Source organism: Canis aureus, chromosome 1 (assembly GCF_053574225.1).
Source record: "Canis aureus isolate CA01 chromosome 1, VMU_Caureus_v.1.0, whole genome shotgun sequence".
Taxonomy (NCBI): domain Eukaryota; kingdom Metazoa; phylum Chordata; class Mammalia; order Carnivora; family Canidae; genus Canis; species Canis aureus.
Window position 1 is genome coordinate 86,762,917 of NC_135611.1, and position 20,888 is coordinate 86,783,804.

At 37.3% G+C, this 20,888-nt stretch overlaps 1 long non-coding RNA gene across 1 annotated transcript in view; it reads left to right on the forward strand.

Annotated features, from left to right (window-relative positions):
• Positions 1-20,888, forward strand: part of LOC144289124 (uncharacterized) — a 38,474-nt gene that overhangs the window by 12,341 nt on the left and 5,245 nt on the right. Inside the window, exon 2 of the long non-coding RNA XR_013357176.1 lies at positions 4,492-4,598. This is a non-coding gene — a long non-coding RNA (uncharacterized LOC144289124). The remainder of the gene's footprint in view (positions 1-4,491; positions 4,599-20,888) is intronic.

Genomic DNA, 20,888 nt, shown 5'->3' on the forward strand with positions numbered 1-20,888 from the left:
AAGGAAACCGTCTGCAAACCAGGAAGAGGGCCTTTACCTAGGAACCAAATCAAGGTGGCACCTTTATCTTGGACTTTCCAGCTTCTAAAATGGGAGAAAATAAATTTCTGTTGTTTAAACACCCAGTCTTTGATATTTTGTTATGGTAGCCTGAGCAGACTTAAACAATAACTAACGTTAAGTTTCCATTTTCTTAACGGGTCCACTTATGGCAAACATTTCTGGTGCAAATTTCCATATGGGCCAATATTATTAGTCGCAGATAACAGAATCTACTCTAAGTAGTTTGAACAGAAAGTGATTAATTTTAGAGCATTAAGTAGCATATTAGATTTCCAAGAGGGCCAGGGAGCTAAGTTTAGATAATATACAATCTAACATGGTTTAGAGAAACTCTAAACCACTTTGACATTGTTTTAATGAAATTTTTTCTGTTGCTGTTACTTGCCTTGTGACATCTACGATGTTAGTGGCATGAAAGTAGAACTTTAGCTGTGGTTGGTCCAGGAGATCTAAGTGCTTCTTCTTGTGGGAAGATCTGATCTCCTACCTCTTATTGTGTGGTTATGCGTTACAAGCTCTCAAAGGAACTTTTCAAGAGAATCTGGGTCATGTAGATATATTAGCTTTCTAATACATGAAGGCATATACTAAAAAGATCCTGACATGGGTGTTGACAGAATTGATCCGTAGTATCTACTGCAACCTCCATGGAGTCTAATGAGAAATGCTTGTGAAACATAAACAAAGATTCTTGGTCTGGTCTTTTGTTATCTAGTTCGAATCTTCAAAGAGACCTCTATTTAGGGAATGTAATTTGTGATTATTTGCCGAGTCTCTATTGGGAAACAATCCATTATTCTAACCCCAGTTTAGGGGAGACAAAAAAGTATCATCCTTTTATTTTGATGAGCTGCCCATTAGTACTCTGTTATTGGACCTGGATGGCTCATTTCCTGACTAGAAGGATAAGCCATCTTTTGTGAGGATGCTTTCAGGAAAACTGGCCATAAGGGAAAAAAAACTAGGTTGAACTTTAGCTCTTTTTTCCTTTTTTTAAATGTTACTTACGATTCAAAGTCCAGCCTGTGTACCTTTCTCAGTTCTCTAAGATCTAGCTGGATAGTTCAGGGCTTTGTTACTGCTTTCACAGCAAGGAGGAAGTCATGGCACAAGTTGACAGCCTGTGTAGCCCACTGTTTCCCTCTGTGGTCCTCCTGGATTTTGTCCTTCCAATGGCATGTCAGTTCCTTTTTAACCATCCTAACAATGAAGTATGTTTAGCAGCGGATGCTGTTTTCTCATAATCTTTCATCTCCTGTGAAAAACCAATTTGTCTTCTCAAATAATAAACTGCAGGGACTCTTGTCCTCCCACATGCCATTTTCTCACATTCTTAGGTCTGAGTGTTGAAAAAGATCTACAATATTTCTACAAAAATATTATTAAGATGCATCTCTCAGAGCTTCGGTGTCTCTACTAGGAGCAGTGTAGTCTTTGGCTAAGGGCAAGAGCTAAGTGGAGCCTGGATGTTTCAATGCCTGAAAGACTTTTCTTTCTTTCTTTTTGGTAGGGAAAAGAAACATATAAAAAAGATACCCACTCAGGATCCTTGTTCAGTCAGTGAGAAAAACTATGGACCATATTTTAATGAGAAATGTATTCTGCTTAGAAGAGAAATGTTTGGACAAAAAACTATGAAGGGAGTGAGAATGGCCAGGCTATTGCTTTGTAAGAAATAGTAATATATTCTTTTCTGAAAGGTAAAGAAATGATCTTTAGAAAGAGGAATCTTAGAGCAGGGGTTTTTGAAGTACATCAGATTTGAATCCAAATCCTAACTATTCTACTTACTGTCTAAGTAAGTTTGGGCAAGTTATTGTCTCTTTGAAACATTTAAGTTTCCACATCAATTTAATGGGTATAAATATTAATAGCTATTAATAGTATGGTGAAGATTAAATGTAATATTGTATGAGGGTACCTGGCTGGCTTAGGCAGTAGAGCGTGTGATTCTTGATCTCAGAGTTATGAGTTTGAGCCCCACACTGGGGGCAGAGTTTACTTAAAATTTTTTTTACAAAATGTAATAATGTATAAAATATTTTAGTGCCTGGATATAGCCAGTAGCTATTATTAATATTGGTGATTTTATAAGCATCTTGAACAATGTAGGGTTGCATAGGAACTTTCAACTGGAAAGCTTCTAGACCACGTGTGTGTGTGAGTGTGTGTATGTGTGTGTGTGTACACACATATATACACAGACTTGTTAAAGGTATACATGATGGGTCTTTTTTTTTTTAAAGATTTTATTTATTTATTCATAGAGACAGAGAGAGAGGCAGAGACACAGGCAGAGGGAGAACAGGGATCATACAGAGAGCCTGATATGGGACTCGATCCAGGGTCGCCAGGATCACACCCTGGGCTGCAGGCGGTGCTAAACTGCTGCTCCACCGGGGCTGCCCTATGATGGGTCTTTTAGTTTTCTTTGTAAATAAAAATAATGAACTCAAGATATTGAGTCTTTAGATGGCAGCTAAAGCTTGTCAACTACACAATATTTTTTCCCCCATTTTCCTAAGAAAGTCATAATGTGCTCTGCTAAAAAACTAGCATTCTTGCAGTTAGAAGTGGTTATGTGACACAGTTCTGATTAGAAAAAGAAAGCAGAAGTTTGCAGGTGATTTCTGGAAAAATCTTCCTTTCCTAATATTGCTACCCCCTCTTTCTTCTTGTCACTGTCAGTGCTGCTTTTGGAAGGTTGAGATGAGGATAGAGGTAGAGTTTCCATCTCGAGGCAACAAGGAGACCATAGGATAAGTGCCACTCACTGAGGCTGGCAGAGCAGAGAGAAAGAGGGAAGTAACTCGAGACAACTGATGACGCTGAGGAGTTGCTTTCTTGCACCACCTCGATGTGAAATTCTTTGAGGAGACAATAAATTCCTATTTGGTAATCCCTGAAGTGGATCTTCTAATTCTGTGCAGCTGGAATTAATCCCTGACTGGTGATTCTTTCTGTTTTCTGGCAGTGTGCTAATTTGCTTTTCATGAATTATCCAATTTAACCCTAACACTATTCTGTGCTATTCTGTGAAGTACAAATATTTCCTTCATTTAAAAGATTAGGAAAGCTCAGAACTGACTTGTCTATGGTCACAGAGCCAATACGTGGAATAGCCAGGAGTTAACAAACCAAGGCAGTCAGACTTCAGAACCATTATTTATCTACTTATACCTTCATATGGTTCTACTATGGATTTCAGGCTCTCTCAAGAACTACCTAAAATAAAAGAGGGGCACCTGGGTGGCTCAGTGGTTGAGTGTCTGCCTTCAGCTCAGAACATGATCCCGGGGTCCTGGGATGGAGTCCCACGTCGGCTTCCCTGCAAAGAGCCTGCTTCTCCCTCTGCGTATGTTTATGCCTCTATGTCTGTGTCTCTGATGAATAAATAAATATAATTTTTAAAAATATATAATAAAATAAACAAATATAAGTAAAATACTAATGTAAAACACCCCAAAGTGTTGCTGTATAGGAAAAAATACATTTCAATAGGAGGTAAAAACCAAGGGGCAGTGACCAGTGGGAACAGAACACAGGTGGATGGACCAGATAGTCACTCTAGGAAAGATCCACAAACTTAATGTCTGAGCTTTCTAGTAGCTAGGGAAAGATAGGATATGTTTTTGTGTGATGAGAAGACAAACCCATTGTTAATGGGAAAAAAGCTTTTCCATAGTAAGTTCTACAAGCAATTGCTAGCATAGGTTTTCATGTGGAACATAAATGTGATTAGAGGCCCTGCTAAGACACAGATTCCTGGAAGCTACCCTCAGAGATTCTGATTCAGTGGGTCTGTAGTAGGGCCTGGGAATCTGCATTTATTCCGCACTTCTAGGTATTACTGATTCTGTGGACTACATTTTGAATGGCATAGATACAGGACACAGGTCACAAGCTGATATGCCCAGAGGTACCAACTAAGTAATATAAATGATTGAAGTGAGCCTCATGGAAGACAACAGGGAGGGTTTGCTGCTACAGCCATTTAGGGGTTGAAAACTTCATTTTAAAGGGGGAGCTGCTTCTTGACACCAGCCAGTTGTTGCTTTGTGGAAATTCAGGCAAATATTGCTAGATTTTCAAACATTTCAAGAGAAATTCAAATGTTTCAAGATATCCCAAATGTTATGACGAGAAATTTATGTGAAATTTCTATTTCTAAAAATACTGTTTGAGGGATGCCTGGATGGCTCAGTGGTTGAGTGTCTGCCTTTGGCTCAAGTCCTGATTCTGGAATCCAGGATAGAGTCCCACATCGGGCTCCTTGTGGGGGGCCTGTTTCTCCCTCTGCCTATGTCTCTGTCTCTGTCTCTCTCTCTCTCTGTGTCTCTCATGAATAAATAAATAAAATCTTTTAAGAATAAAAATACTGTTTGGGCCAAATACATCTCTCTCTCTCTCTCTCTCTCTCTCTCGTAGACTCCATGTCCAGTGTGGAGCCCAACAGAGGACTTGAACTCACAACCTTAAGATCAAGACCTGAGCTGAAATCAAGAGTTGGATGCTTAACTGACTGAGCCACTCAGGTGCCCCTATTGATTTCTTAATAAAAGGACTGTAGGGGGTGAACATATCTTACTGCTTTTATTTTAATTTCTCTATATTTTTGTGAGTTTTGTAAAACATTTTTCTGCATGTTACTAATATAGCCATTCATGATTAAGGAATTCCTCCTGAGATAATGTGTGTTTATGGTTTTACTTATGTCAGTGACTTTCTATCCCTAATGGAGGTTCTTATATAAGGGGTAGGTGGCCAGATTGCAAAAACTTACTCCAGTATCTTAAAGCTGAGGGGTTTGCTTCCATTTCCTTGGAGATCAAGGATTAATGGGAAATATTTATAGGGGGTCGAAGATCTTGCAAATAAAAGTCTTCTAGTTTTTGGTCCAAATTCCATGCAAATACGAGCTAGAAGATTTCACATAATCTTTTATTCAAGGTAATTTTTTTTCTTCCAATAAATGGACAGAAGGGAAATCTCTTCGAAATTTCCAGAGTACTTTCTCTTTGTTGACTGATGACATGCTGAGATACTGTGATAGCATGTTTATTGTTTCTTTGATAATTTCTTCCTTTTTATTTCTTGTTCTCTTTTTCTAGAACTGCTAATATTCACATATTGACCTGTTAGACTGTCCTCTAAATGTTTGCTCTGTAGTTTTTATGTGGATACACATTATAAGATAAAGGAAATTCCTTCTCTTCCCATTTTGCTAACAGCTTTTTTGTTTTAAGTCATAAATGGGTTTTTAATTTTATCAAGTGATATTTTTGCATCTATTAAGATTTTCATGATTTTTCTCTTGTTAATATGAAAGATTTCTTAGATTGATTTTAGCACATTAAATCATCTTTGCGTTCCTGAAATAAACCTTATTTCACTAGGGCATATCATAATTTTTATGTATTGCTGATTTGATTTTCTAAAATTTCTCTTTATAAAGAACTTTAGCCTATGATTTTCTTTCTTTTAATGTATTGTCAGATTGTAGAAGCAAGTTATCCTGGCTTTATCAAAAGAGTTAGAAATGTTTTTTTCCTATTTATTCTCTGGATATAAGGAATATTAATTAAAGTTATTAATTTTTTCCTTAATTATTTGGAGGATCACTGATGAGGCTAGCTGAACCTACAGATTTCTTTGTGGAAATATTCTTTTAAAAATTATTATTATTATTATTTTAATTTAAATTTAATTTAGTTAACATATAGTATATTATTAGTTTCAGGAGTAGAGTTTAATGATTCATCAGTTGCTTATAAGACCCAGTGCTCATTACATCAAATGCCCTTCTTTTTTTTTTAACAGAAATCTTTTTTTTTTTAATTTTTAAAATTTATTTATGATAGTCACACAGAGAGAGAAAGAGAGAAGAGAGAGGCAGAGACACAGGCAGAGGGAGAAGCAGGCTCCTCCATGCACCGGGAGCCCGACGTGGGTTTCGATCCCGGGTCTCCAGGATCGTGCCCTGGGCCAAAGGCAGGCGCTAAACCACTGCGCCACCCAGGGATCCCTCAAATGCCCTTCTTAATGCTCATCACCCAGTTATCTTATCCCCTACCCACCTTCCCTCCAGCAACCTTCAGTTTGTTCCCTAGAGTTAAGAGTCATTTATGGTTTGCCTCCTTCTCTGTTTTTATCTTGTTTTATTTTTCTTCCCTTTCCCTGTGTTCATCTGTTTTGTTTCTTAGATTCTTCATTTGAGCGAGATCATATAATAATTGTCTTTTTCTGATTGACTTATTTCACTTAGCATAATATTCTCTAGTTCCAAACACATTGTGGCAAATGGCAAGATTTCATTTGTTTGATGGCTGAGTAGTATTCCGTTGTATATATACACACCACATCTTCTTTATCTAATCATCTGTTGATGGACATCTGGCTCTTTCCATAGTTTGACTACTGTGGAATTGCTGCTAAACACTGGGATGCAGGTGCCCCTTTGAATCACTATTTTTGTGTCCTTTGAATAAATACCTAGTAGTGCAATTGCTGGGTTGTAGGATAGTTCTATTTTTAACTTTTTTTTAAATTTATTTTTTATTTTTTATTTATTTTTTATTTTTAACTTTTTGAGGAACTTCCATACTGTTTTCCAGAGTGGCTGCACCAATTCACATTCCCACCAACAGTTTAAGAAGGTTAGCCTTTCTCTGCATCCCCACCAACACCTGTTGTTTCCTAAGTTGTTAATTTTAGTCTTTCTGCCTGGTGTGAGGTGGTATCTCATTGTGCTTTTCATTCGTATTTCCCTGATGCTGAAGGATGTTGAGCATTTTTTCATGTGCCTGTTAACCATTTTTATGTCTTCGGGGAAATGCCTGTTCATGTCCCAATGGCAGAAGCCCATTTCTTGACTAGATTATTTGGTTTTTAGATGTTGGGTTTGATAAGTTCTTTATAGATCTTAGATATTAGCCCTTTATCTGATATGTCATTTGTGAATATCTTCTCCCATTCTGTAGGTTGTCTTTTAGTTTTGTTGATTGTTTCCTTGCTGCACAAAAGCTTTTTATCCTGATGAAGTCCCAGTAGTTCATATTTACTTTTGTTTCCCTTGCTTTTGGAGATATATCTAGCAAGAAGTTGCTGAAGCTGAGGTCAAAGAGGTAGCTGCCTGTGTATTCCTCTAGGATTTTGATGGATTCCTATCGCATATTTAGGTCTCTAATTCATTGTGAGTTTATTTCTGGGTATGGTATAAGAAAGTGGTCTGGTTTCATTCTTCTGCATGTGGCTGTCCAATTTTCCCAGCATCATTTGTTGAAGAGTCTGTCTTTTTTTTTTCCACTGGATATTCTTTCCTGCTTTGTCAAAGATTAGTTGAGGGTTCATTTCTGGGTTCTCTATTCTGTTCCATTGATCTATGTGTCTGTTTTTGTGCCAGTATCATACTGCCTTCGTGATTACAGTTTTGTAATAGAGCTCGAAGTCTGGAATTGTGATGCAACTCGGTTCAGTTTTCTTTTTCAACATTCCTTTGGTTATTCAGGGTCTTTTCTTGGTTCCATACAAATTTTAGGATTTTATGTTCCAGCTCTGTGAAAAATGCTGGTGGTATTTTAAAAAATATTTATTTATTTGACAGATCAAGAGAGGGAGAGAGAGAATACAAATAGTGGGAGTGGCAAAGAGAGAGGGAGAAGCAGACTTCCTGCTGAGCATGGAGCAGAAGGACTTGATTCCAGGACACTGAGCCAAAGGCAGTCGCTTAACTGACTGAACCACCCAGGCACCCCTGCTGGTGGTATTTTGATAGGGATTGCATTGAATGTGTAGATTGCTCTGGGTAGCATAGGTATTTTAACAATATTTATTTTTCCAATCCATGAGCATGGAATGTTTTTCCATCTCTTCCTTTCTTCCTCAGGTTCTTTCATAGTGTTCTATAGTTGACAGAATCCAGATCTTTTACTTCTTTGGTTAGGTTTATTCCTAAGTATCTTATGATTTTTGTGCAATTATCAACGGGATCAATTCCTTGATTTCTTGTTCTTCAGTCTCATTGTTAATGTAGAGAAATGCAACTGACTTCTGTGCATTGATTTTATATCCTTCAACTTTGCTGAATTCCTGTATCAGTTCTAGCAATTTCTTGGTAGAGTCTTTTGGGTTTTCTACATAGAACACCATGCTGTCTGCAGAGAGTGAAAATTTGACTTCTTCTTTGCCAATTTGGATGCCTTTTATTTCTTTTTGTTGTCTGATTGCTGAGGCTAGGACTTCTAGTACATGTTGAACAACAGTGATGAGAGCTGGCATTCCTGTTGTGTTCCTGATCTTAGGGGAAAAGCTCTCATTTTTTTCCCTTTTGAGGATGATATAACTGTGGGTCCTTCATATATGGCCTTTCTGATGGTGAGGTATGTTCCCTCTACCCCTATGTGCTAAAGGGTTTTTTTCAAGAAAAGATGCTGTATTTTGTCAAAAGCTTTTTTTTGTTATCTATTGAGAAGATCATGTGGTTCTTATCCTTTCTTTTATTCTTGTGGTGTATCAGATTGATTTGCAGATGTTGAACCATTTCTGTAGCTTTGGAACAAATCCTTGGTTGTGGTGCATAATCCTTTTAATGTACTGTTGGATCTGATTAGTTGGTATCTTATTGAGAATTTTTTGCATCAGCGTTCATCAGGGATATTGGTCTGTAATTCTTTCTAGTGGGGTCTTTGCCTGGTTTTGGGATGAAGGTAGTGCTGGACTCATAGAATGAGTTTGGCAGTTTTCCTTCCATTTCTTTTTTTTTTTTTTTGGAACAGTTTCAGGAGAATAGGTGTTAATTCTTCCTTAAGCACTTGGTAGAATTCCCCTGGGAAGCTGTCTGGCCCTGGAGACCTGTTTGTTGGGAGATTTTTGATTACTGATTCTGTTTCTTTGCTAGTTAGAAGTCTCTTCACATTTTGTATTTCTTCCTGTTTCAGTTTTGATGGTTTATATATTTCTAGGAATTTTTTCCAGATTGCCTAATTTGTTGGCATATAATTGCTCATAGTATTCTCTTATAATTGTCTATATTTCTTTGGTGTTGGTTGTGATCCACTTTCATTCATGATTTTATTTATTTATTTTTTTGATTTTATTTATTTGAGTCCTTTCTCTTTTCTTTTTGATACATCTGGCTAGGAGTTTCTCAATGTTGTTTAATACTCTCAAGGAACTAGCTCCTAGTTTCTGTTGTTCTTTTGATTTTTATATCATTGATTTCTGCTCTAATCTTTATTATCTCTCTTCTCTTGCTGGATTTAGGCTTTATTTGCTGTTTTTTTTTTTTCCCCCAGAACTTTTAGGTTTAAGGTTAGATTGTGTATTTGAGACTTTTCTTGATTCTTAAGGAAGACCTGTATTGCTATATACTTTTCTCTGGACTACCTTTGCTTCATCCCGAAGATTTTGAACTGTCGTGTTTTCATTTTCATTTGCTTCCAAGTTTTAAAAAAAATTCTTCTTTAAGGGACTCCTGGGTGGCTCAGTGGCTGAGCATCTGCCTTTGGCTCAGATTGTGATCTTGGGATCCTGAGATCGAGTGCCACATCGGGCTCCCTGTGAGGAGCCTGCTTCTTTCTCTGCCTGTGTCTCTGCCTCTCTCTGTGTCTTTCATGAATAAATACATACAATCTTAAAAAAAAATTCTTCTTTAATTTCCTGGTTGACCCATTGATTCTTTAGTAGGATGTTTTCTAACCTCCATGTATTTGTGGTCCTTTCAAAATTTTTTTTTTCGAATTTTTTCTTGTGATTGAATTCAAGTTTCATAGTATTGTGATCTGAAAATATGCATGGTATGACCTCATTCTTTTTGTACCAATTGAGTCTTGATTTGTGACCCAGTAAGTGATCTATTCTGGAGGATGCTTCATATGCACTCAAAAAGAATAAATATTCTGAATATCTGAATGAAATGCTCTGACTATATCTGTGAAGTCCGTCTGGTCCAGTGTATCATTCAAAATCCTGTTTCCTTGTTGATCTCCTGCTTAGATGATCTGTCCATTGCTATGAGTGAGGTGTTAAAACCCCTTACTATCAAATTATTATCAGTGAATTTAAGTTTATTATTAATTAATTCATATGTTTGGAGGCTCCCAAGTTAAGGGGCATAAATATTTACAACTTTTAGATCTTTTTGTTGGATAGACCCTTTTATTGTGATATGGTATCCTTCTTCATCTCTTATTACAGACTTTGGTTTAAAATCTAGTTTATCTGGGAGTGTCTGGGTGGCTCAGTGAGTTGAGTGTCTGGCTCTTGGTTTTGGCTCAGGTCGTAATCTCATGGGTTGTGAGACTGAGCACCGCATCAAGCTCTGAGCTCAGTGGGGAGTCTGCTTGAAGATTCTTTCCCTCTGCCCCTTCCTGCACATGCATGCTGGTCACTCTCTCTCTCTCTCTCAAATGACGAAATAAATCTTAAAAAAAATTATTTTGTCTGATATGAGGATGGCTACTCCAGCTTTCTTTTCATGTCCATTAGTGTGATAAATGATTCTCCTTCCCCACTCTTTCAATCTACAGGTGTTTTTGGATCTAAAATTAGTCTCCTTTAGGTAGCATATTTACGGGTCCTGTTTTTTTTAATCCATTCTGATACCCTATGTCATTTGATTGGCACATTTAGTCTATTTCCATTCAGAGTATTTATTTATTTATTTATTTTTAATAATAAATTTACTTTTTATTGGTGTTCAATTTGCCAACATACAGAATAACGCCCAGTGCTCATCCGTCAAGTGCCTCCCTCAGTGCCCGTCACCCATTCACCCCCACCCCTCGCCCTCCTCCCCTTCCACCACCCCTAGTTCGTTTCCCAGAGTTAGGAGTCTTTATGTTCTGTCTCCCTTTCTGATATTTCCCACACATTTCTTCTCCCTTCCCTTATATTCCCTTTCACTATTATTTATATTCCCCAAATGAATGAGAACATATAATGTTTGTACATTCAGAGTATTTATTGAAAGGTATGAATTTAGTGCCATTGTATTGCCTGTAAAGTCACTGTTTCTCTAGATTGTCTCTGTTCCTTTCTAGTCTTTGTTAATTTTGGTGTCTCTGATCAAAGGGTCTGCTGGGCTGGTTTAGTGTTCACGAATTATTTTATTTTATTTTATTTTATTTTATTTTATTTTATTTATTTTATTTTATTAAAGATTTTATTTATTTATTCATGAGAGACCCAGAGAGAGAGGTGGAGACATGGGCAGAGGGAGAAGCAGGCTCCCTGCAGGGAGCCTGATGTGGGACTTGATCCTGAGACTCTAGGATCATACCCTGAGCCAAAGGCAGACGCTCAACCACTGAGCCACCCAGGCATCCCAATTCCTTTATTTTTTTGTTTGCTTGGAAACTCTTTATCTCTCCTTCTATTCTAAATGACAGTGTTGCTGGATAAAGTATTCCTGGCTGCATATTTTTCCCATTAGCACGTTGAATATATCATGCCAATCCTTTCTGGCCTGACAGGTCTCTGTGGGCAGGTCTGCTGCCAGTGTCATGTATCTACCTCATAGATTAAGGACTTTCTTGTCCTGAGCTGCTATCAGGATTTTCTCTTTATCTTTGTAATTTGTAAGTTTCACCGTAATATGTCATTTTTGTTGATTTTGTTGATTTTGAGGGGAGTTCTTGGGGCTCTTGGACTTAAATGCTTATTTCCTTCCCTAGATTAGGGAAATTCTCAGCTATGATTTGTTCCAATAAACCTTCTGCCCCCTTTTCACACTCTTCTACTGGAACTCCTATAATATGGATCTATTTCACTTTATGGAATCACTGAGTTCCCTAAGTCTACCTTTGTGACCTAATAGTTTTCTTTCTTCTTCTCAGCTTCATTATTTTCCATAATTTATTCTTTTATACACTAATACAGTCTTCTACCTCATTCATCTCCGTTGTTACGGCCTGCACTTGGAACTGCATCTTGGTTATAGCATTTTTAATTCTGGCCCGACCAGATTTTAGTTCTTTTATCTCTACAATAAGGAATTCTGTAGTGTCTTCTATGCTTTTTTTCAGGCCCAGATAGTATCCTTATAATCATTGTTTTAAATTCTAGTTCAGACATCTTATATCCGAGTTGATTAAATCCCTGGCTGTAAGTACTACCTCCTGTTCTTTTTTGGGGGGATGAATTTTTCCATCTCATTGTTTTGTCCAGACAAGAAAAGAAGAAAGAAGAAAGAAAGAAATAAAGAAAGAAAGAAAGGAAGGAAGGAAGAAAAGCAACAAAAATAATTATAACAACAACAACTACAAAAAAATTAAAAAACTAGATCCTGGGTGTGTTTTGGTCTGCTTGTTAAAAGAAATTAGATCCCCAAATAAGAAAGCACGGAAAAAAAATAAAACAAAATACAATTAAAGGAAACAAAAAAAAAAAAATAAAATATATATAAAAATTTAAAAAGAATAAAGAATTGGAAAAATAAAAAAAATAATTTAAAAATAACAAAAAGCTATAGAAGAAAAGTATAAAGGATGCTAGATACTGTTTTCCCCTGGAGGTGAAGCTTTGCAGCCTCTATGATCAGTAAACTTGGTGGGAGGGAGTTCTTCATGCTGGTCTTTTGGAGGAGGGACCTGTTGTGCTGGTTCTCAGGTGGACTTGCCCTGGTGGAAATGCACCTCCAGTGCACAGGATGGCAGGGTTGGGTAAGCAGCTCCAGACTCCACCAGGCAGTGCTGTTTTGCTCCCTGAAGGCTTTCAGGACTCATGGGTGGGATGAATGTGGCCGCACCCTACTCTCTAGCCCTGGAGTTGAAAGTTTACACCCCCCCCCCCCCATTGTTCAGTGAGCCCTCACAGAAGAGCAGTCATTCACTCTGGTCTCCCAGGTTTCTGTCAGAACTCTGTGTTCATCCTGCCTGTGCCTGCCATTTTAATCTCCTGCAGGTGACTGAGTTTCAAAACTCCAAATTTTAGGGACTACTGGGGGGAATCTTGCCATGCCTTTTGCTGGACCTGTCCCAGGAAAGCAGTCACATGACCCGGCAGCAGTTCACGGTTTATGGCAATACAGAGCAGAAAGCCTGCCCATAGACTCACTATTCTCCACTGGTCTCCCCACTCTTTTACCTGGAAACTGTGCTGCACTTAGGCGTCACCCATTCTTCTCACAGCCCAGGGGATCCTCAGATCATGGCGTCATACCTGGGATTCTGTTCTGCTTCACTGCCTGAGCACCTTTAAGCCAGGCCTGTCCCCCACTGTAGCAGACTTCTAAAAGTTCAAGTTTTATGCTCTGCTGCTTATACTACCTTGCAGTAGCCTCCTTAAGCAGGCTCCCTCCCTGCCACCGTATACTCAGCTATATCGCCCTGGGCTCAAGTCCCCACACCTTCTACCTCCCAAGAGGTGGTGGCTTTTCTACCTGTAGACTTGGAGTATTTGTTTTCTCAGACTTTTGATTGATTTCTCAGGTTTGCAGAATAATTTGATAACTATCTAGTTGTATTCAAGGAATGAGACAGACTCAGGGCCTCCCTACTTCTCTGCCATCTTGAGAGAAAGTGTGGAAAGGCTCTTAATTAAGCTTTAAATTTCCTTAATAGATAAAGGATTATTCAGATTTTCAGTTTTTTCTTATGTTAGTTTTGGTAAGTTGTATTTTTCCAGGAATTTGTCTATTTCACTCAAATTTTTCAAGTTAAGTAGCCTACGATAATTTATAATAGCATCTTTAAAAAAAAATGTCATATCTGTGATGTCCTCTCTTTATTTCTGGCAAGAGTAAGTTGTAACTTTTTGTTTTTTTCTTGGTACGAATTACTAGGAATTTATTAATTATGAATCTTTTAAAAACAAAACTGGCTTCGCTAATTTTTTCTACTGAATAATTTGTTTCCACTTCATTAATTATTTTTTGTACCTCTGTCATTTCCTTGTTTCTTCACTCTTTGTGTGTAATTTGTTCTTGTTTTTTCTAACTTTTGGAGAGGTATTTTTAGGTCACTGATTTTTTAGCCTTTTCTAATAGACACATTTAAGGTGCTACAGTTCTCTGTATGGACTGGTTTAGAAGCAAATTATGTTTTGCTATATTTTTTGCTATCATTCAGTTAAAATACCTTTTTAAAAATATTTTATTTATTTATTCATGAGAGACACAGAGAGAGAGAGAGATAGAGGCAGAGATACAGGCAGAAGCAGGCTCCATGCAGGGAGCCTGATGCGGGACTCTATCCCAGGGCTACAAGATTAGGCCCTGGGCTAAAGGCGGCACTAAACCGCTGAGCCACCTGGGCTGCCCAGTTAAAATACTTCTAATTTCCACTGTAATTTCCTCTTTGGTCCACAGGTTATTTATAAATATATTGCTTAATTTCCAAACATTTAGTTTTCTTGCTTTCTTTTCATATTGATTTAATCATCAATTCAACTGTGGTCCGAGACTGTTCTCTATATGACTTTAGTCATTTCAGAATTTGTTGAAATTGGCCTTATAGCCCAGCATATAGGGAATTTTTTTGTATATGTTTCCATGTACATTTGAAAAGAATAAATATACTGCAGTTATTTGCTGAGTGTTGCATAAATGTTAATCAGGTCAAGTTGGTTAATAGTGTTAAAATCTTCTACAATCTTATTGACTGTCTATCTTCTTGTTCTATTAATTACTGGGGAGGGTTGAAGTCTTCAACTGTAATTGTGGATTTGTCTGTTGCTCCTATTTCATTAATTTTTCTTGTTGAATACGAATTTAAAAATTTTCTATCTTTTATAAAAATTTTGTATCTTCTTAGTTGACCCATTCTTATTATGAAATATCTGTTTAGCAATTTTCTTACCTTAAAATTTACTTTATGTGATATAATTATAGCTAAGTAAGCTTTTATTGATTGGTATTTGTGTGGTATGTATATTTCCAGTATTTTGCTTTCTAAAAATATATGTTGCTTTTTTCCTCTCAGCTTTATTGAGATATAACTGACATAATATTTTGTAAGTTTAAGACGTACAACATAATGATTTGCTATGTATATATTATAAAATGTCATCATGTACTTTTATTCATTTTATATCCTTATATTTAAAGAGTGTTGAATAGCATGTAGTTAGATCTTGGATTACATCCACCCTGACAACTCTGACATTTAATTGGGGTGTATAGTCCATTTACACTTAATTACAATTACTATACACTTACTTTATTTCTATAATCTTATTATTAGTTTTTAGTTTGTCCCACCTATTTTATATTTTATTTTCTCTCCTTTCTTGCATTTTCTTTGATTAATTAAACATTTTTCATTATTCTATTTTCTCTCCAATTGCTTGTTCTTAATGCATTCCTCTATTTGTCTTTTAATAGCTACCTAGAAATGATGATCTTTGTCATTGTTAGAGACTAATAGAAATTATTACTTTTTCTACTGAAAAGTAATATAAATTATTATTTTTAATACATCCAGGACAATGCAAGAAACTAGGAGAGTTTTTATCTCTTACTTTCACCTAGTGGTATGTTAGTGCTGGCTTATATCAGCTCCTAAAGGTTGATTGATAAGTTTTCAGAAATTTTACAAAGCAATTGGTAAAACATTGATAGTTTGCATTTGGCCATGGTGGGGACTGTTTATATCACAGCAACTGAAATAGTCAAAGTAAGATATTTTGTGTTTTCTTGAGAACTTGTTAAACATCTACTACCACATTACAGTCTCCATCCCCAGGTATGTTACTGTTTCCATATATTTTAAGCATATGTTTAATATATTATTTTGCACAGTTAGTATTAATATATAAATGGAATGATTAGAATCATAGATCCCTGACAAAACTTCCTATGTATTTTAAAATCAGCAATATTTTCCATAGCACAAAGAATTGAAGTATAATGAATAATTACCTAACTGGTTGTTTAACATGAGTTGTGGGCAGAAGCTTTGCCTGATTTTGACAACTTTTCATGTCAGCAACTTGAGGAATGTCAGCTATCTTCTTAGGCATTCAGTCCAGTGTTTGTTGCATGAAAGACAAAATTAATAAACACATAATCTATAACTTATTAGATGATATTATCTTTGATACTACTACTACGATAATAATAACATTAAGAAGGGAATCCCTTTTATTATATACCTGAAACATAGTGTGTGTTCAATCAATACTTGTGGAATTAGTGAATGAATAATTCAAGCCATAAACAAGCACCTGTCTTCACCAGCATAATCATCTCTAAAACCGGGAATATTCCTGTTTTGTCTTGAAAAGTCTATTTGTAGTTCAGTTTGCTCTCTTTAGAAAGCCTTTCTTGACTTTTCCAAGCTCATGGTAGGTGTCCATTTGTGCCTCCACACCATGCCAGACTATCTCTAGTGTGACACATTGTAATGACTTAATTATCTTTTTAATTTAATTTTATTTTTTTAAAGATTTTATTTATTCATGAGAGACAGAGAGAGAGGCAGAGACATAGGAAGATAGAGAAACAGGTTCCCTGAGGAGAGCATGATGCGGGACACCATCTGAGAACCCAGGGATCACCACCTGAGCCAAAGGGAGACGCTCAACAACTGAGCCACTCAGGTGCCCCTATTTTATTTTATTTTTAAAAAGATTTAATTTATTTGAGAGAAATAGAGAAAGAGAGAGAGAGAGAGAGACAGAGAGAGAACGTGTGTGAACACATGCAAAGGGAGGGAGAGGGACAAACAGACTCTGAGCTGAGCATGGAACCTTACTCAGGGCTCGATCTCACAACCCTGAGATCATGACCTGACCTGGAATCAAAGTTAGATGCTCAACCAACCCAGCCACCCAGGCACTCCATGTAATTGCTTAATTATCGATCATTCCACCATTCTGTGTGCTCTGTGAAGGCAGGGATCGTGCCTCTTCTGTCCTATAGTAGATGCTAAATACATTTAACTTGAACAAATGAATGACAGATTCTCAAGGGCAGGTGCTAAATCTCATTTGCTTGTTTTTATTTTGCAGTGTAGTCATAGTACTACATTGCTACATGGTTTTCAGTTAATACTTCTTATTTGAAATTGCCTCACCATTAGAACATGTGCTTAGAAAAAAGAAACTACTTTCAATATTGATTTGCAGAAAACAGAAAACTAAGCTTGGCTTAAATAGTCATGCAAGGATATTTGAAATACTTTCTCTTGTAGCTTTCCAGCTTTTGTTATTATTCAACTACATAGGTGACTGAGTCCTTTTGCCATTTCCAAGAAAAAAAAGGGAAAATTCAGTCATGGAACATATTAGTTAGAGGATTTCCAAACATTTAAGTGGTATTGGATGGTGATGTTTAGCAAAACTTGGGCAGAAGTGAATCAAATATAGTATCAGAATTAAAGTCAGGAGTTTTGACTCTTAGTTTCATGGTTCCTCAGCAGACAGAAGGCCTTGGAAGCTGTGCATTGTGCCCCATGTAGGACCTTGGTCCATGTCATACCTAAGAGGGCAGAATCTAAGTTTTTTTTTTTTTTTAAAGACTTTATTTATCCATTCATGAGAGACAGAGAGAGAGGCACAGAGACACAGGCAGAGGGAGAAACAGGCTCCATGCAGGGAGCCCGACGTGGGACTCGATCCTGGGTCCCTAGGATCATGCCCTGGGCTGAACTGCTGAGCCACCCAGGCTGCCCTGAAGAATCTAAGTTTTTAAATGCAGTCATCACAGTTCCACAAGTCTGGGCTCCATTGAACAATTGCTTTAGCTGCAATAACAATTTTCCCTTTGTCTTGCCATTGTCAAAGCATATTGAGAAAGTTTAGAAACAAGGATTATGTATTTGGCATTATGCAAAATTTATAGAACTCCCTGGACATGGTCTTAGGCTCTGAACCAATTGGCAACTCCGGTTAGTTGGAAGGGTTAGTTACATTTGTAAAGGTTTTAGTTCTTAGAAAATCATACTCTGGGAATAATGAGAGGCAACAAAACAAAACAAAACACACCAAAACAAAAAAACCCACAACCCCCCCCCCCCAACAACAAAACGACAAAACAAAACAAAACAAAACAAAAAACCCCTAAACCCAAAAGTCTTGTCTATCTTGGCTGGGATGAGGCTAGTCATGTCATCTGTCTTAAATTTGTGGGCAATGGAAAGGCATTAAACCCTATTTTTAATGATTACAGGTCATGATTTCCATAGCCTGACTGCATTTGGCAACATGTGATTGTGTTACATGGCACGTAGAGTTTTGAAACCTACACCATGATATTTTCCTCATTTTTTTTCTTTTTCTTTGCTAATCATAGCTGCTTTGTCTAGAACCTCTCTTTTGCTGTGCTGTTAGAGAATCTAGCAACATTTCCTTAGGGAAGATTCTTCTTCGGGTTGGTCACTGAACATATTCTTTCTACTTAACAGAGCACTTTTAATGACTAATTGAAACCAGTAGATGGTCTTTTGTCTAGTTTGGAGAACTGGTTCGGTTTCTGGTGGCCAAAAGTGGCCAGAGCTTTGAAGTGAGATGGAGCCTGTGTTTACGATGAGGGAGAAAGATTTGCTGCCAAATCAGGTTGGAAGAGTGCCTGCTCTAAGTCCCATGCCACATTATTTATCCAGCTCCAACTTCTGTTATCGCTACTGGGCAAATGATATTTTCCCCATCTCCACATAATTGTGTGTGTTTATTTTTGTGTGTACGATACTGGGATACAATGGGAACCATATATCCTCTTAATTTTCCAACAGTGTGTGGTGATTATTAAGTACAGAAAAAACTTAGCAGCAATTCAGTGTTACTTAAAGGAAGCAGGTGAAAGTCCCTTTGTCTTAGGCATTTTCCTCAACCTGTGCACTACATAGGCTCCCACCTTCTCACCTCTGAGCCGTCAGCCCCTGGAGAGAATGCCTGCACAAATCTGCATCCTTTATCTCCTTTACCTTATTCTTTCAGTAACCACTTTGGAAGGGGCTGTCTTAGGATAGATTTCTACTTTTGGAAGTAGTGTCCTCTCTACCCTAGGGTAGAACCTGAGGCCATCGACAGGGATCTCGATATTGGAGCCATAGGGTGACTTGGAACTATGGATTGTTGAGAATGAAAACACATTGGCTTAATTCTTCCTCCTTGAAAACAATGCCCTGTTACATACATTTAAAAAATGGGGTTGCAATATCCATACTTCTAACCTACTTCAAAATATATATCATGGACAGCTTTCTGTGCCCTCAAATAATAGTTTACATTGTCATTCTTACTGATTCCATACTATTCCACTGTAGTTTACTTGACCTTTCGTTGATACAGAAAATGAAAGATTTCATTAATAGAGCTCTTTTGTAATTGAGTACATAGTAGTTGCTACGATTTATTTCAGGCTGAAAAGTTGCTACCCCTCTACTTTGGCATATTCTTTTTTTAAGACTTTAAAGAAATTCTGATCCTCTTAAGGTTTTCCAGGACATTCTAAGTAAAGATAATGCTTATACCAGCTATTCACAGTCAATTGCTGGTGAGGTTTAAGGTCCCATAGAGAAGATTACGGTGTATTTCAGGAAAATTCCCTAACTTTCAAGATATACTGATAAATACAGCACCTGGGTGGCTTAGTGGTTGAGCGTCTGCCTTGGGCTCAGGTCATGACCTCGGGGTCTTGGGATCGAGCCCTGCATCAGGCTCCCTGCAGGGAGCTTGCTTCTCCCTCTGCCTATGTTTCTGCCTCTTACTCTGTGTTTTTCATAAATAAATAAATAAATAAATAAATAAATAAATAAATAAATAAATACCTTTTTTTAAAAAAAGATATACTGATAAATAATGTTTAAATACCCAAATCTGGCTAAATCTGGGCCTAGGTCCTCTGGTCAATGTTGTATGGCACCACCATTGTTAATATGATGTCAGAAACAGCTTCTCACCTCAAAATATTTTGCAAATAATTGAATACTCTGAGATCGTACTTATAGTAACCTCACTATATATTACCTTAGATTTTTTTATCCTGTGGGTATGAAATGCCATTGATTTTGGCCTCATTTGTACTTTAGTATGAAGGAGTCTCAGAAGGCTTGTGTATTTTTTTCTCCAGTATCTTTTTGAAAAAATGTGAGAGGGAAAGAAGATAAGCATATTGGTACCTAATGTAGGAAAGTAGCCTGACAAGTATAATGGTGTGGATGGATGAGGTGAAGACTGGGATCTGGGATATAACTGCAGAGCAGTTTGCCCAATCCTAATTTTGGTCATCATGATTTCTGATGGGGTCATAGATAAGAGTGTAAATTTAAGCTCTTACTGGCAGGAAGGGGCAATTCTCACATCCCATGGACAGATCTGATACGGATCTTAAAGAACAAGACTGATTTCATAAAGTTGCAATGAGGAGCAGTTCTTTTTAACATTCAACAGATGGCAAGCAGTCCCTTTTATGCAATATATTGCAATAGGCAAAAGAACCATAGGTAAAAGAGCCTAAAGGTGCTATATAGGTATTAACTTACTGATAGTTGAGTCCCCCCCAGGGGATGGCCAGTGGAGAAGATGGTCCAGGTTCCTGAATTTTGGCCCCCTTCCCATTTTTCCAGTCCAAGGGGCAATGCCTGATGCCACCTGTGGATAAAAAGAGCCTCTAGACTCATGCTCATTCCTAGTGGAGCAATGAGAGTTCCAGCTCTGTTTATGAATAGCAGTTATGAGAATTGAGGTAAGTGGCAGTACTTTTTCCATTTATGAGGTGCCACATGGATATTAGTAATCATTTTGGCTATGATCATTCCCTGTAAGGCTGTCTGTGATCTTATTTGGGAGAGAATGTAATTCTATTCTCATAACAATCCTGAGAATAAGGGAAAAACTATTTTAATTTTACAAAATGAAAATAGCTTTATTTTTTTTGTCCAACTGTG